Here is an 18376-nt window from a genome sequence, read left to right on the forward strand (position 1 = left end):
AGAGTCGGACACGACTAAAGAACTAAACAACAAAATTGGATACCTGTGGTGAACCACTGAACTATGGACACTTCTGCACATCTTCTGCTTTGATAAGGCTCCCACAGAGCTCCTCTAAAAAGAAAAGAAGCACCAGGCGTTTGACTCGGTGCACAACCAATTACAGCTCTTGTCAGGGAAAAGGGGCCTGAACAGAGGTACAAATCTCTCAAGCACAGCTGAGAAATGCCCTGAAATCTTAAGGGGATGAGGGTGGCATAGATAAGCGGTTCCTTGACAGAGCCTTGTGGGAGGCTCACACCGCTTGTTAGCAACGGTGACTTATAAAAGCTCCCCCAAGGTGCTGTGAGGAACCTAGTAAACAACTTCCCTCATCACTTGTAAGCACACAGGTACTCTGCTCCAACGTCAAAGGAAGTGGGATATGGATCCGGAAGTGGTTATTAAAATTGGCTCTTAATTCTGTTTTTGCATGTTGCTTCTGATGTGTCTGGGGCTGACAGCTCCATATGCGCGTTTGTTTACATCCTTTTTATTAAAATGAATGGGGTGTTGGGGGGTAGTATCTTTGGTGGGTGACACATCATGCTCCTTTTGGGGTAGTTTGTCCACCTTTGACCCCCACCCTGTATTCAGCTCTCAGATGTGGCTCCTAGAAGCTACCAGCATGTGACAAAGCATGTGTGGGTATCTGCTGGGTCTTGAACCTTCAGTGAGTTAGGGACTTCTCCTGCATGCAAAGACAGGCTCTGGCGGATAGAGCAGACAGGACCAATAGGGGGTCCAACAGCCGAAAATGTGGTTATAACACATGGCGCAGAGGGAAGTGAGGTGAAGATTGGAACTTGTCAACCTAGGAAGGTAGCCCATCTAGAAGGAAAACTCTGATCCTAAATCTGCCTTGCACAATATCCTTGGGAGAAGAAATGGCTCAGGAGTAAACCCCACACAAATCCAGAGTGAAGGCCCTAAAGCCGTTGGATGGCATCTTGTACGCCTCCTTCCAGCAACTCCAGCAGCCAAGCTGGTGTCAAAAGTATTGCTCTGCTTTGAGCAGAGAAGGGGTCCTATCATCTGGGCAGCCCAGGACCTCCATGCATCCTGCCCAGGCTTGCACCCTGGGGAGGTCCCTTCAGTGCTGACAACACAGCGGTTTCTGACTTCACCCCTGGAGGCGCACTCCATTGTCTCTCAGAACGGATGGATGCCAGCGACGATGACATTTATATGCCACCTTTTCCTTATGTGAGCTCAATAGCAGGTGGGACATATTATTTTGGAGCTAGTGAAAGCGGCTTCCTTATTTACTCAAAATGAGTATCCCATGCTGTCTTCAGAATCACATGTAGCTTCTCTCTCCGTCTCTGTGTGTAACAATAAAATCAAGGTGGCTGTATAGGAAACAGAACCCCCATGCTCACCCCAAACCTGGAGCCATTTCCCCACTAAATACACTCACAACAGACCATTACATTTTAATGTTATTTGTTATGTCCAGCAAAGGAACTGATATGGGTACATTCTGTGATTCTGAGAGGAAATCTCTTGGAAGGAATGACAGGAATAAATAATAATAATAATACACAGTGAATGATAATAATAATAATATGCCAGCGATGAAAGGGTCAAGAAGCCCCTCTCCCTCCTTCGCACAAGGATTCTGCTTCATACTGCAGCCCCTTTGGCTGCCTGCGAGGAGGGGGGCGCAAAAACCAGGGGCTGATGGGAAACCAGGACTTGGGCCTTGCCGAAGTGGTCAAGCGGTGACTGGCCCGCGGCACCCCGAGCTCCAGGCAGCCCGGCCGAAAGAGACGAACGAATCCCTCCCCCGCTCCACCAAGCAGCGCCTACACGCGGGGCGCGCAGGGATGAAACGCAGGCGCCTCTCGCCTTCTCTCCGGCACGCAGGGGAGGGCCGTTCCGCCGAGGGAGCCCCTCCTTCGCGCGCGCCCCCCCCCCAACCACCTGAAACGTGAAGAAGTGGTACATCCCAGGCCGGGCGCGAGAGCTTGCCCCATCCCGGACTGGCCCACTCAGAAGGGAGCGCCAAGGATGCGCTCAAGGGCGCGCGAAGCCCTCCTCCGGGACCGTGGCGAGGGTGGTCGAGAAACCGCGCCCCCTCGTTTGGGTGCGGGTCTGAGACCCGAGTCACTGGGCTCACACGTTTTTCTTATGCGTTACGCGTGTAGAAGCCTCGTCCGCTGCGGAAAGCGGGGAAAGAGCCTTGTGACTCCGCGGCCATCGCCTTCCCCGCCGCGCGCCCTCAATCCCTCCCTGCTCCCTCATTCGCTGGGCAGCCGCGCGCGCTCGCGCTCTCGCCTCCATTGTGAAGCGCGCTCGCGGGGCTGTCTGTATATGTGTGCGCGCGCGCGAACGCGCAGGAGTACGAGCGTTCTGTCCCCGCCCCCTTTCCCCTCCTCTCCTCTCTCAATCAGTGCAGCTGTCGCTGTGCGGGCGGGCGGGCATCGGAGGGGGCGGGCAAGCAGGCCGGCTGGCTGGCTGCGGATTCCTGCCGTCCACTCCCTTGAACCCCCCTCCTCCTCGCTAAACGCCACCCGCCGCCATCCATTGCTAGCCTCCTCCTCTGCCGCGGAGCCGCTGCCTGCTGCTCGGATCTCCTCTTTTCTCAGCCTGCCCCCTCCCTCCCTCCCTCCTTCCTTCCCCCCTCCTTCTCTCTGCCAGCTTCAGCCAGAGAGGCTGCTGCTTCTTCTCGCTGCCTCTTGCTGCATCATCACCATCACCACCATCATCATCGCCACCCACCCACCCACCTCCTCCTCCTCCTCCTCCTCCTCCTGCACTTCGCCGCCGCCGCCACTGCTGAGAGAGAGGGAGCGCGCCGCATTGCATACAAGGGCGAAGGAGATCGGACACCCCCCGGCCCCCCACCAGCACCACCACCCTCGCCAGGAGAGGTAGGCGATTTCGTTCCAGTTTGCTAAACCGAACGAGAGGGTTATGCGTAGATTTGGGGGTGGGGTGCGGGGGTTGCCTCCCCCTTGCGGATCGGGGCACCGGGGATCGCAGAGACGTTGGCACTCGGTCGCCGATCTCTGTCTGGGTGGCTGGTGGCGCTGCGTGGAAAGGGGTCGCGCCGGTGGCGCTGCAGCGGCTGCGGGTGATGGGGGAGCCCTTTCCGCAGGGACGAGATCGCCCTCCCTCGAGGGTCACGGTGCCCGGCGGGCGAGTAGATGCCTCTCTCCTGCGAATAAACGCTTCCAACATCGCTGCAGTAGCAGCATCGCCACGAGGGCTAACTTAGCCCCCCTCGCTTGCTGTCTCGCCCCGTTTCCCCGGGACGATCGGTGGGAACCGGGGTCTGGCATTGCCCGTAAGAGGTTGATCCAGGTCCGGGCGAGGCGGGTGACACCAAGCTGGAGACGGCGCACTAAAAGGAGACGCGGCGGCGCAGCATCCCCGGCGAGCGACCTGGGCGGCTTGCTGGTTCGCGTAACGGTCCGTGGGTTGCAAAACAGGCGTGGTCGGTTGCTCCCTAGTCTGCCTCATTGTCTCCTTCCTCCTCTCTGCACCCAGTGGCTTGGAAGAGAGGGACTGGGGGTCAGGCAAGCTTCCTCTCCCCCCCCCCCACCCTTCATACTTCAACAGGTTTGTGCAAATGGATCCATTTGGGGAACAGAGGTGGAAAGCGGATTGGGAGGGGCTTATTCTTCCTGATCATAATATGCATTTAAAAAGTCGCTTTCCCTATTGATTTACCTATCGATATTAGATGTGAGGACACCCCCCCACCTCCACCTGTCCCCACCCCCGCCCTCACCTGCCTCCATTGCGATTTCTCCCTTGGGGAGGTCTTTATTATTTTCGGAAGCGTGAGTGTGCGTGCGTCAAAGGTTGGGGGGGGGGGAAACTCTGGATCAGACGTGTGTCTTAAATTATTTTACTTCTCCACCAACGCCCCCCCCTCCAAAAATATTTCTCTCTCTTTTTTGATGCCTGGCCAGAAATGCAGCAAAATGCATCTGAATCCCTCCCTCCTTCTCTGGGACACATTTTGCATGAAAATCTCTCCCTCCCTCCCTTGGGCATTACCACAGCCCCACCCTGCAGAAATCCAGGTCCAGTTTTCCCTCCCCCTTTCCCTTAATGCCAAGGGGACTGGATCGCGACTGCTTTGTCACTGGAAACCTTTCCCACCCATCCTCTCCGCCAGCCCCCCACCCCACCCCACAACCCCAGCTGTCATATTATGCAGATATCTCTATAGGAACTGTTGGCATCTCCACTTATTCCACCAGCCCCATTCCCCTCCCCTCGCCCCACGGTCTCTTGCAATGAAGAGGGGAGTAATGTGATTGCAGCCCTGCAGATCTAATGCGGTCAGATGGGAGCCCAGCCTGCAGCTGTGGAAGATTAATCTGATACTACAAAAAGTAGCGCCATAAGGGAGGGGTTGCATTAGGGGGGAGAGTGTTGTGCATGGCGAGAGGCGATGGCTGGGCATTTCCCTTCGCTTCCGGACTGTTCTGCAGGCCGCTGGAAGGAGCCCAAGGCGGAGAAGTCAATCCGAGCTGGGTGTTGTGGGTGAAGTGCCCTTCCATATTGGAAAGGATAGCAGGTTCCACTTAACCGCTCCTTTTGCTCTGGAGAAACGGTCATTTCGCCCGTTGCCCTTTCACACGAAACTCCGAGTGACACCACAAAAAAATTATCAAAATTAAAATGGTGCAGCTGATTGTGTGTGGATACGTTGAAATAGATCGTGCTCATAGCTGCGTCTCAGAGAAAACTCCGGATAGCCATTTATTTCCATTTGACGAGGGCATATATTTTTTATGTCTGCTGTACATTATTTGAAGAGGAAGAAATCAGCAAGTTGCGTTTAAAGGTGTTAGTGCTGTACCCATTTTCCCCCCTGATTGTTGGAAGAATTACTTTGTCCTGTTTCTTACTGCTTTTGCCGATCGTTTTATGGACTTTGCTGGGGGATGGAGAACAGAAATCCTACATTATTACAACCATCACTTAATTACTCACCATCATAAAAGGCACCGGATTCTGTGTATTCCTTGCAAATTTAGACCGTGGATGCTAACTGGGCCAACACTGTATCGGGAAAAGAAGGCACACTTGAGAGACTAAAGCAGAGCAGACAAGTCTCTGACAGACAGACTCCTTGACAGCTACATTTTATTTTTATTAGCTTTGACAAACCTTATCCAGGGTAAGCCTTGCCGTAGAGTAACAATGTGCAACATCTGCATAGCTCTGTTGAAGTATTCAAAGTGCTTCTTGTGCTTTATCTTGTTGTAATTCTTACAATCACCATGGAAAAAAGTCAGAATTACTAATATTCACCACAATGCGGATGGAAGGAGTGAAGCTGAAAGTACCTAAGGCCATGTAGTCTGCCCATGGCAGTGAAGCTTCCTAATTCACCACAGCTCTTTGGATATCCAAATTGCATTTCATAGAATCATAGACTTGGAAGGGACCGCGGGGGTCATCTAGTCCAACCCCCTGCAATGCAGGAATCTTTTGCCCAACGTGGGGCTTGAACCAGTTAACCTGAGATTGAGAGTTCCATGCTCTACCGACTGAGCTATTCCACCTCTCATTTATGTAATTTCAGAATGTAGTGAACTGGATGTTGTTGTTTTATTGTTTCAGCTCTCTCTTCTGACAAATTTCTTTTTAAAACCCTTGCAATTTTATTGTTTACCCTTGCATTAAAATGCGATAGGGATCCTCTTCCTTTCCAGACTTATCCACTCAGGCCTCCGTGGGCTTATGGCAAGACTGTTCTGCATCATAAATATTGAATGAATCGACAGGATGTGCCAGGAAATGGAAAAAACAGAGAGCAGCCTCTTAGGGTGCTTGGAGATGCATAGAAGAAGCGACTTTTTAAAAGGATTAGAGGTATTAGTGACTGAGTGCTGCTGTTCTTTTATGATAGATAGGACTGGAACCTCCATGTTCCAAGGCAGTATATCATTGATTATGAGGCAGCAGGGTCAAACAGCTAGAGGTGACCTAGCTCCATCATGCCCTCTCTTGTGATCTGCTGTGTGGCCCTTGACTGGGCTCTGTTGGACACAGAGAGCTGTGCTAGACGGATCTTTTGTCTGGCTCAGCAAGGCCAGTTTGGCTTTTAAGTGCAGCCGTCACGGTTTCTCTATTGGAAATTGATTGGAATAGAGCATTGTTTTTTCCAGCCCGTGTGTTATTTGTCTCAATTAGATGCAGCTTCTCAGCACAAACGGTGAGCTGTGTGGTGTGACCAACGCATGCACACAGGCGGAGGGCCACACAGATTTAAAGGTGGCCTAGGCAATATATTGTTTGCGGTTTTATTTTAAGAAACGCCATCAGTGCGACGGCGTCACGGGGGACCATTGGCGTTTTGAGTAAGAAACCAGGTGCAAAATCACCAGCCGAGAAAAACACTTGCATGCACTCCGATGCCTCAAGGGTGAGAGAAACAAGTGCGCGGTGATGGCAGCAGGGGCGGCAGCTAGCAGAAGCAAGCAGGCAAGGGATCTTGGTCCTTGCAAAGCAGAGAAAGATATTAATTTGAAGCTGGAGCAAGTGGTAAAGATTTTCCTGGACTGTACCACTTCATGTTCCTGTTGGTAATGATGGTGGCTTGTGTGTGTGTCAGGGGGAAATCCTCTCTGGGCTTGCACTTAAAAACAAACAGCCTCAGAATAGTCACAGGGAGAAAGCTGGTCTGAACCCTTCTCTCTTACACACAAGTTTTTTTCTGCATGCAAGTTTTTGTTCAGTGGAGATTCAAACATAAAACTCATCACCTGATGCCTGAACTGTGTCCAGATAAAACTTCATGGTTTGGTTCAAATGCACACATAAATAGAGACAATGCATGTATTTTTGTAAACTAAGAAATATTGAATAAAGGTATTTTTTATTGTTGTTTTTAAATGCATATGTGAATGTCGTAAATTAACTGAACAGTCACGGTGGCACAAAGGGGTTTGGTTTACCTGGGGTGCATCAGTGGCTACTGGAGTTATCAACTTGGTGACCATGCAAACCGGCTGTCTTGCTGGGCAGGTTATAAACAGTACCTTCATGACATGGCATGAGCTTGAGTTGTGCATGTACTGTATTGTTATGATGTTTTATCCTGCATTTTATCCTTGTAGCTGCTTAATGCAGATCTGAACCTTAAACATAACACTTAAACTTTGGCAGAGTAATTCAGTCATCTACACACAGTTAAAATGACTTTGTGAATTTTGTTTTTAATCGTTCGTTTTAAATATTGTAAATATTGTAATATCGTCCCATGTTTGGGACGAAGGCGCGATTTAGAGACTTTCAAAGTAAAACAAAAAAGGTGCACATTTGAAAAAGCAACTGCACCTCAAAGATGCTATGCCAGTGATCTGTATGACAACCCTGCAAGGTAGATAATAAAATAGAATTGTAGAGTATGAAGAGACCCCAAAGGTTCTCTAGTCCAACTCCCTGCAATGCAGGAATCTCAACTATTAGCTTTTCTATCGTCTCACAGCCACCCCCTGCCCAAATCACTGCTTGCTGGCTCCCCCAATTTTGCTTATCAACATCACCCACTCACCATCAAGGTGAGGCAACGTAGCAGCAACTGAAAGCCACCTGCCATTTTATTTACCCATAATGCCCCAACGTAGCATTGTTCCGGGGCATTGTGGGAAATTCAAAATGAAAGGCTGTATACTAGGCATGGATTCATCTTCTGCCACCAAATGATCCCATGGATGGGGGAATGTTTGAGAGGGAGGCCCAAGGCAGGTGTCAAATCCTGTGACCTCGCCAATGCCCTTGAGCCCCAGGAGCTGTCAAAGGGTGACACCTGATAGACGCCAGCTGATGTCAGAAGCAAGATTCAGAGCTTCCTAGTCTGCAGCTGCTTTTCTGGGCTTGCAGTCCTAGCCATGCCTACCCCAAATTCAAGTCCTGCTGAATACCATGGGGCTTACTCCCAGGTAGCTGGGGTTAGGGTTTGCAGTCTTAGCCACTGTGGTTACTGAAATAGATGTCATTTATGGTTTGAGAGAGTTGATAACCCTGAATGGTGAGAGCTATTCATGTGGCATTTTCTCACTGAAAGAAAAAAAGGAATGAGTATTATGTTGAGGGGAAGGAGGTCATGGTTGTGGTTTAAATGTTTTCCAGCATCATCCCAGCCATTCACCATGTAAATCCATGCCACTGAAGCTGAATTTTCACAGATGTGCGGGTCGTTGTACCCTGATTTCCGGGATCAGTAGATGAGGGGATTGTTGGCCATTTTCTGCTGGGAACCAATTGAGAAAGTCACTTCCCCCCCTGCTGATGTGTTTGGAAAATGTCTCAGTGAGGTTATGGAAAATCCAGCAGAAGTCCCATGAGTGACCCCACATGCACACAGTGTCACACATTCTCTCTCTCTCTCTCTCTCTCACACACACACACACAAATCAGAATTTGAGACTCATGCATTCATTGAACACTTTCCCTTATCTTGGAACTAGTCTTTGTAGTTTTTAAGGAGGAAGTCTGGTGATGATTCCTGTGACATTTAAATTTTGCACTCTGATTGTGTTTAGAGGGTGGTTTTTGGTTTTTTTTGCATTTTTAATGACAGGGCAAGAACTTGCCCTGTGTATGAAAACATTTAGAATCAGGGAAACCATGAAGACTGGGAGGAATGAAATCTTACAGGCTGTATTCAGCTTCCCCATACACCCACTCTGTTCCTGTTTAATGATAGCCACCTTGAGAGTGCCCCTTGTAGAAAGGGGAAACAACAACAACAACAATTTCTCCACCTTGGCCTACTCTGACTGGCAGCATTTCCTACTCTGGCTGGCAGCACCTCTCTGGCGTCAAAGGAGATGCCAGGGAGTAAAAGGAGGACCTTCTGCATGCCAAAGCATGCGCCCTATCACTGACCTATGGCCCATTAATGCATCTACAGCACTTGCTTCCAGATAAGCGTAAGCAGGATCGCAGCCTTCAATTAAAAAAAAATAATTAAGAATCTTGAAGTACTCATATATCTTACCTAATATTGCCACGGTGAACCTGTAGCATGGTGCAAACTGCAGCAATCCTACCAGTTGTAACTTGCAAGCTACGGTGTATTTGTCTAACTCAGCATGGTCTTACAACGTCTCCTATAAAGTTTCCTATAAAATGGACTCAAATCAAACTCGCCCAAGAAGGTTCCTGGTGGCTCAGTGCCCAAACTACATTTCCCAGTGCTTTCCCCCCCCCCTCTGAGAAATTTCTGCAGAAGGAGGCCCCGATGGTCAGATCTCCCATTTCGCTTTTCCTGGAAAACATCCAGTGGAAATGTGTACTTGGTTCTGGAGAGCTAAAGAAGCAGAGCACGTCCGCAGCTAGAGGGACACGTTTTATATAAGTCAGGAATACAGTCGTACCTCGGTTGACGAACGCCTTTCGACTCAAACGTTTTGGCTCCTGAACGGCGCAACCCCGGAAGTGAGTGTTCCAGTTTGCGAATGTTCTTTGGAAGCTGAACGTCCTCCGCGGCTTCCGATTGAGAGCAGGGAGCTCCTGCAGCCAATCGGAAGCTGCGCCATGGTTTTCGAACGTGATCAGGGAGTGTTGTGAGACACAGGGATGCTTTCATGTATCCAAACTTCTGATTAACAGACTCTTTTGGAGAGTTTTGAGGTTGCTTGTGTAATGGATGCTGTGAGATTTTGTGTGTGCCTGCATGACTTTTGTGATGTGGTGGCCCCCGAGATATAATCACCTCCAAGAGGAGGCTTCTCAGAGGATATATTTGTTGGTCTTCTGGTGCAGAAAAGCATTTGCAGTTGGGCGAATTGTTCTGTCTTAGTAGATTTGGTTTGGTCACACTATGTATTTTTATTATTATTATTATTATTAAAGATTTTCTTGTTTTACAGAAGTATGTGTAATATCTCTCGTATTTTTTCCATGTAACATTTTTACAAATCAGTTTCATTTGTTGAGACATTGGGGGTGGGGGGGTCGGGTGGCGATGTTCTATTTTGCTTAATGTATGTAGGGTTTGGTGTCAGCGTTGCTCGTGCTGTTCATTTGTGTTCCTTTGGTGGCGAGAGAGGTTGGGGTTGGCCTAGGGTGTGGCTGTTCATTTGTGGTTGGCTGTGGTGGTCCTTGTTTTCGTGTGTGAGTGGGGTGGGTGGGTGTTTTGGATCAGGTTAGCCATTTAATTTGTATGCTGTTGGTGGATTATTGTCATTGTCTTGTTGGGCTGTGTATGTGATAAAGGGGAGCCATACCGGGGTGAAGGCGTCTTCTTCTGTTTGTCCCCGTGTCAGTTTCAGTTAAATCCAGATCAATGAAAAGAAAAGAACTCACACTGTGTATTCTGAAACCCTGGAGAAGAATCACCACAAGTCAGTCTGGACTAGGCTTTCCCAAACTTGGGTCTCTAGCTGCTTTTGGACTACAACTCCCATCATCCCTGTGATGGGAGTCAGGGATGATGGGAGTTGGAGTCCAAAAGCAGCTGGAGACCCAAGTTTGGGAAAGCCTGGTCTAGACAATACTATGTTAGATGGATCATTGGTTTGACTCACTATAAGGAAGCTTCTTCCTCTTTTCCTATGTTTATTGGGGGCTTTTGGATGCTTTATTGAGAGCCTCCAGGTCAGGCATAGGCAAACTCGGCCCTCCAGATGTTTTGGGACTACAACTCCCATCATCCCTAGCTAACAGGACCAGTGATCAGGGATGGTGGGAATTGTAGTCCCAAAACACCTGGAAGGCTGGAGTCAGGATGCAAAACCTTTAAATAAGTTCTATAGTTGTGTGGCTTATTTTTTTAGCTTGCTAATGAAAGGTGGGAGTTCTGGTGGCTGTGAAAGAGAGTGATTGATATATAGGGTTTTAATGACGAGAAGGGGAAATAGTTCAGCGGCCACCTGTACAGTCAATAGTTGTGGTTCTCTCCCCAAGGGCAAATTAAGGTTGGAGAGTTATTCGAGACATGCTCTCTAATCCACACAAACTTTTTTTGCTGAGACATGGCATGTTGTTGTTGTTTAGTCGTTTAGTCATGGAATGGGTGGTCTTCAAGCATGCCCTTTTTGCAGCCACCTTACAATGCTGTGGGCATCAGAATGCCAGGCCATATACCCCCCTGTTTAAACCAGATTTTTCTCCTTCTGCAGACCATCTTTTTTTAAAAAAAAACCCTGTTGCCAACAGCCCATTTGGAGTATATCTGTGAGCCATATGTAATGTTAAGCCATCAAATGGAAGCACCATGATTCAAGAAGCAGCATTAAGCCATTCTGGCTACTAACCATTATTAATAGCCTTGATGAAATTGCCACCTCAATGAGAGCTAAACTCTTTCTCCCTTAGATTGAGGGAGTTGTGTTTTTTTGCAGTGGAGGAGTATTCTGTAATGGGCCCAATCAGATGGGCGGTGTCAGGGAACTGCCATCGGAAGAACAGGTGGTAGAAAGGCTCCAGGAGAATAGGAGAGACTCTGCAGCAGAAGAGGGAACCAGTAGGGGGAGAGCAGGAGCTCAAAGGGAAAGGGAGTCGGAGGGGAGGCTCTGGGATACTTCCAGTGAGAACAGTGAGGAGGTAACAAGACCCCCTTTAGCAACCCCCACCCCTCGCCGGAAGCTGTCACGCAGAGAGTCCAGGAGGCGCATGTCCGTCAAACAGCTTTTATGTTGGAGTAAGTTCCGTAGACGCCCACTGTCGGATTCTACCAGCGACTGACGGAGTCATGCTTTGGGGGCTCCGTTAGAGACTCAGGTTGGCTGACCAGCCAAAACCCGGAGGGATCAAGCTTTACGCACAAGCAGCTCATTATCCCATCACAGGCGGGGTACAAATATTATTACAGTTATATATTGGAAGTCAAACGGAATCCATTCCGGAAGTCTGTTTGACTTCCAAAACATTCAGAAACCAAAGCACGGCTTCTGATTGGCTCCTGCAGCCAATCAGAATCCGTGTCGGACGTTCGGCTTCCAAAAATAGTTTGCAAGCCGGAACAGTCACTTCTGGGTTTGCGGCGTTCGAGAGCCAAAACGTTCAAGAACTAAGCTGTTTGAAAACCAAGGTACAACTGTATAATAATAATAATAATAATAATAATAATAATAATAATAATATAATGTAAACCTCAGTTTATAGTACGAAGAGGCACATCCCAGACACAGGTTTGCCACCTCAATGAGAGCTAAACATCTTCTGCCCACACAGCTGTGGAGCATGTCTAGCAATCACCTGTGTGCCTTTTCAGGAACATCTGGATTTTAAAAATCCGCACACTTGGTTTCCTAAACAATGGGAGTGGTGTTGGGGTCACTCCAATGACATAACTTCTTCCAGATGTTCAGAGGAGAACGGAGTTTGTTAAAGATAAAACCGCACGGCAAAGATTACAAACAGAAACATGACTGAAACGGCACAGCTTAAGGACAGGGGTGGGAAACACCTTTCAGCCTGGGGGCCATATTCTCTTCTTGGCAACCTTTTGGGGGGGGGGCAGAGGAAATGTGAGCAGAGCAAGGGGTGTAAATTTTACCTTTTGTTATGTACTGAGTTGAATAGGATCCAAACTGCAGCAGTCTGATTGGTCCTAGAACAATAGGATTCAGAATGCAGCAGTCTGATTGGTCCTAGAACAATGCAGCAGTATGATTGGTTAGCAGGAACCACCCAATCATGCTCTAGATAGAAGTGAATCCACAACCTGATTGGCTTACAGTAGAATTCCGGAATTAGCCAATCATCTGCAGCTCATTGTGTAAATAATGTATATAAAGCAGATACTTTGAGGGGACTTGCATTCATTCCTCCTCACCACTATGAGCTGAATAAAGAGCATGAAATCACTTTGCGACTCTGAGTATATTTCACTGGCGACGAGAATGGGATCCCGCTGAGCTGACTGCCACCCGCAGCACCGCCACCTGCCGCACCGCTGCCTCGCACCGTGTATCCAGGCTTCAGCTCCGGGACACAAGGAACTCAGAATGGCAACCGACAGCAGCTTCTCGCCATTCAACCCAGCATCTGGAGACTGGGAAGCGTACGCCTCCCATTTCACCTTCCTCCTAGAAGCCAAAGGTGTCACCGATGAAGAAGACGCCAAGAAGAGGGCAATATTCTTCAGCGTCTGCGGAGAGGAGACGTTTGAAATCGCCCGGGCTCTCCTTGCACCTGAAGACGTCGCTACCAGTCTAGTTTCCACACACACTTGGGCATCTCTATACTCTCCATACAGATAAACAAGCTGGAATACCAGAGCTCAAGGACACATTCCAGCCAGGCAAAAACTCTCAGCGTACAAAGCCAGGACTGGCGAGGGGTGTGGCCTATGGAGAGTTCAGAGGGCCACATAGAGAGGCCTTGAGGGCCACATCCGGACCCTGCTTCAGAACTTAGAATCATAGAATTGTAGAAGGGACCTCAAGGGCCCCCTACTCCAAGCCCCTGCAATGCTCGCATCTTTTGTCAGAACCCATGAAGCTGAGATTAAGATTCTGATTCTCTAGCGACTGAGCTATCCCAAGGAACACATGTGAGACTAAGGAAGCAGTTGGGCTGGTTGTTAAGCAGGAAGGCTGGCAAGTGGTAGACATCTGGCCTGGCTGAGGTCTTATCGCTGCCACCCTCTTTGTGTTTTTCCCCTAGAGTACCTGCAGTCAGTTCTAGCGGAATACATTGCAGTTTAAGTAAAGGGACCCCTGACCATTAGGTCCAGTCATGGCCGACTGGGGTTGTGGCGCTCATCTCGCTTTATTGGCCGAGGGAGCCAGCATACAACTTCCGGGTCATGTGGCCAGCATGACTAAGCCGCTTCTGGCGAACCAGAGCAGTGCACGGAAACGCCGTTTACCTTCCCACCAGAGCGGTACCTTTTTATCTACTTGCATTTTGACGTGCTTTCAAACTGCTAGGTTGGTAGGAGCAGGAACCAAGCAATGGGAGCTCACCCCGTCTTGGGGATTCGAACCACCAACTTCTGATCGGCAAGTCCTAGGCTCTGTGGTTTAACCCACAGAGCCACCTGCGTCCCTTACATTGCAGTTTACTTTGGCACAAAACTGGGTGGAGAGCCAGGTGTTGGTGGATGCCAGCTTCCGTCAGCTGCAGCCAGCATGGGCAATGGTCAGGGAGGCTGGGAGCTATTGCCCAGCATCTGGTGCGTCATAGGTTCCCCATCCTTGGATGATAGAATTTAAACCTTTGTGTCCCCTGGGTGTTTCTGTTGGGACGCCATGATACTGATAATTGCTGTGCATCCGAAGAACATTCGCTGATTAAAGCTGCAATAGGGAAAGGCAGGCTTTGGTCATTATTGCCTGAAATTAAGGAGGTAGTGCTCTTAAGATTGCTGCAGTGTAAATTTAAACAAGATATGAAGAAAAAGTACAAGAAAGTGGAACAAGTTCCTTGGGGAAGCAGTGGAATCTTCTGTGGAGGTTTTAATGGGTTCACATTATACACCAGCAAACTCTGAAGAAAACCACTAGCATGTAATTATTGTGCAGAACATCCATACGAATAAGCTGCGATTTTGGATGACTAATCTTGTCTGTATGTTAAATTCCCATTTGAGTGAAAAGCCCATTCCACTAATATAATGGGGAAATTCAAGAGTCTTGTCAACCACTTGAAACTTTTAAAGAATTAAACATTTTAATAAGATGGATTCTATGCTTTTAAAAAAAACCCAGTTGATTGATTAACTGAGGCTGCAATCTTTACATGCAGTGGGACTTCTGAGTAAACATGCATATGATTTTGTCCTGTTTCGTCTTTTCCTATAAGTCCACAAAAGTTAAAGGTAAAGGGTAAAGGTACCCCTGCCCGTACGGGCCAGTCGTGTCCGACTCTAGGGTTGCGTGCTCATCTTGCTTAAGAGGCTGGGAGCCGTCGCCGTCCGAAGACACTTCCGGGTCACGTGGCCAGCGTGACGAATCTGCAGCTGGCGAGCCAGCACCAGCGCAGCACACGGAACGCCGTTTACCTTCCCGCTATAAAGCGGTCCCTATTTATCTGCTTGCACTTAAGGGTGCTTTTGAACTGCTAGGTGGGCAGGAGCTGGGATCGAACGACGGAAGCTCATCCCACCGTGGGGATTCGAACCGCCGACCTTACGATCAGCAAGTCCTAGGCACTGAGGTTTTACCCACAGCGCCACCTGCGTCCCCACAAAAGTTATAAGTGTACAAATGCACACACACACACACACTTACTAGCAGAAAATGGATGGGAAACTCTGTCCCTCCTGCTGCAGCCCATATTATTTCTCTGCTGGGTTAAAAAATGGGGCAGAATGCCCCCCCCTCCTTCTCCACTAGCCCATTCACTCAAATGCATATCCTTCCATGTGCTCAACTGCATGCAACCCATTCTTCCTTGTAGTTACCAGGTTTGTGCTTATGTACAAGGGGACGCAGGTGGCGCTGTGGGTTAAAGCCTCAGCGCCTAGGACTTGCTGATCGAAAGGTCGGCGGTTCGAATCCCTGCGGCGGGGTGCGCTCCTGCTGCTCGGTCCCAGCGCCTGCCAACCTAGCAGTTCGAAAGCACCTCCGGGTGCAAGTAGATAAATAGGGACCGCTTACCAGCGGGAAGGTAAACGGCGTTTCCGTGTGCGGCTCTGGCTCGCCAGAGCAGCGATGTCACGCTGGCCACGTGACCCGGAAGTGTCTCCGGACAGCGCTGGCCCCTGGCCTCTTGAGTGAGATGGGCGCACAACCCCAGAGTCTGGCAAGACTGGCCCGTACGGGCAGGGGTACCTTTACCTTTACCTTTACAAGGCTATCAGTGGCTACCAGTCACGATGGCTATGTTCTGCCTCTACTGTCAGAAGCAGCGTGGGGAGAGTGCTGTTGCTCTCAAAAGTTTTGCTTGCGGGCTGCCCTGGTTGGTTGGCAGTCAATTAGCTGACAATCAACCAAAGGTTTTTTTCTGCAACCGCTTATGTGTTTATTTGCCTGTTTTTTTCTAAAGAGGCCGCTTTCCTGGGCAAGTGCCTGCTCAAAGCGACTTACAAATCAAACTAGAGATAAAAAGGAAAGGTAAAAATAAAAAGGAAAAGTAGACAACATTTTAAGGCTTAAAATGGCCACCAAACAATGTTCCACAGAGCTGGAAAGAGCATGGTTTAGTCAGCCCATCACCCGGTTATTAAACATAATGCCTTGAGGGCCATAAAAAGGAAGTTTTCAGGGTCTCCAGAAAGGCCTGAAATGTAGAAATTTGACACAGGTCCAACGGAATGTGATTTGATACCCGTGAGGCCACTTAGAGAAGGTCCTCTCTCTCGTGGTTATCCCCCTTGCTGTCCTATGGGGTATACTAAAGGGGTGGACCACAAGATGGACTCAACAGCACTTTCCATTGGGCCCGGAAACCCACCAGTAGGCCCTGCAGTTGGCTAGATGCTGACCATGTTGTCCCCAATAGGCCTCCAGCTGTATCTGAACTGCATTTAAGTGCAGCCCCACTTAGAGCGCATTGCACCAGTCTAGTCTAGCCCGCATGTGACCAGGACACTGGTCACTGTGGCAAAGACAGCTCCCCGCCCCAGGTAGGAGTGCTGTTGGCGTACCAGCTGAAGCTGCTAAAAGACAGTCCTTGTCACCGATGCTTCCCCAGTCAGCGCAGAATCCAGGAGAAACTCCCAAACTGCCACCCCATCGCAGAGTAGCTGCAAAAAGACCTTCGGGAGCTGCAGATCTCCCTAGGCTCAGCGCTTCCATCTTGTTTGGATTCAACCTCAGTTTGCTTGCCCACATCTGTCCCAGAACGGCCTCCGGGCTCTGGTTTAGGATTCCGCCAGTCTTTCTGAGATCTGAGGGTGGAAAGAAAGGCAGAGCTGAGCATCATCAGCAGACTTGAAAACCAATCTGTGCACTTAGACCAGCGGTCAGCAAACTTACCACGCCTCAGGCTGGTGTCTCCAGCGCCGATCGCGGGGGAGTGTGTGCCCATGCGCACACGCTATTTCCGGCGCACTTCCGGGTCGGAGGAGCACCGGAAATAGCTTGTGCGCATGTGCACGGGCCTCCTCCGACCCGGATGTGCACCGGAAATAACGCATGCGCAAATACAGTGGTACCTCTGGATGCGAAGAGGATCCATTTCGGAGCCCCATTCGCATCCTGAGTAGAACGAAACCCATGTTTGCGCGTGCACAGGTCCTGATTCGCTGCTTCTGCTCATGCGCATGACATCATTTTGAGCGTCTGTGCATGTGCGAGCGGCAAAACCCGGAAGTATCACGCTCTGTTACTTCTGGGTCGCAACCTGAAAACGCTCAACCTGAAGCATATTAAACCTGAGGTATGAGTGTAATGCTTGCGCATGCGCTCAAGCTATTTCCAGTGCTCCTCTGACCCGGAAGTGGGCAGCCACACAGTGCAGCGCCGATAAGAGTGGGCGGCAGCAGTGGGCAGCAGGGGTCGCCGCGGGCTGGATGAACGAGTCTCTCGGCCCTTATCCAGACCTCGGGTCTTAGTTTGGGGACTCCTGACTTAGACAGTTATACGGAGTCATACCCATTGGTCCATGTAGCTCAGGATTGCCCACACTGACTGGCATGGTTTCCGGAGGGAGGTCGGGTCTCTCTCCCAGTCCTACCTGGGGTTCCTGGGGATAGAACCAGGGACCTTCTGTGTGCAAAGCAGATGCCCTACCACTAAGCTATAGCCCTTCCCCAGGTGAAGTGCATGGGATGGGGTACCTGTGACCTCCCAGATCTCACTGGAGCACAATTCCTAGCATTTTCAGCTACTGTGGTCAGCGATAATGGGAGTGGGTAGTTCAGTGCCATCAGGAGGGACCTGTGTTCCCCACCCCGGCCCTCGTGGGAGCGAGAAACCAGTCGCCTGCTTTCCACTCTCCATTTGCCATGGGACTGAAGGCAAATGGAGACTCACTCCTTCCAGTCCCTGTCTGTCTTCTCTTTTGAGATGTTTAAAGGATACTTGCAAAACCATATTGAAAAATCAGAACTCCTATTAGAATAAACAAGTTCCGTTTTAAATACTGGAATACTAAATAAGATGGATAACAAATCTGTAATAGAAAAAGAAGCATGAAATTAGGTTAAAGGTGTGTGAAAGGAAGTAATAGAAGTGGAAGAAATGGCAATTGAGTAGATTGGAAGTCTAACGCAAAGGTGGGGTGAGGGGTGGTGGATGGTGCTGGGAAAAGGAATTATCTGTGGGATTGAGTGTAGGTATGTTTGAACATTTTTAAGGATTGTATGAAATGTATGTTTGTATATTCACAATATGTGTGTATTAATGCTGAATTACTTTAACAATAAAAACTTTTCAAAAAAAAAAAAAGGAGACTCACTCCTTTCTCCTCCTTGGGGTACGGAAGGCAACCTTCCCTTAGCACGCAGCTGAGTGGGCCTCTCCAG

The 18376-nt window shown here is 49.3% G+C and overlaps 1 protein-coding gene across 1 annotated transcript in view; it reads left to right on the forward strand.

Annotated features, from left to right (window-relative positions):
• The first annotated feature begins 2415 nt into the window (after nucleotides 1-2415).
• SPTBN1 (spectrin beta, non-erythrocytic 1) overlaps nucleotides 2416-18376 on the forward strand; it is a 234962-nt gene continuing 219001 nt past the window's right edge. Inside the window, exon 1 of the mRNA XM_083732935.1 lies at nucleotides 2416-2915. The gene's annotated coding sequence lies outside the window, so the exon portion shown is untranslated. The remainder of the gene's footprint in view (nucleotides 2916-18376) is intronic.

The sequence above is a fragment of the Podarcis gaigeae genome, assembly GCF_964106915.1.
Source record: "Podarcis gaigeae genome assembly, chromosome: 3".
Classification (NCBI taxonomy): Eukaryota; Metazoa; Chordata; class Lepidosauria; order Squamata; family Lacertidae; genus Podarcis; species Podarcis gaigeae.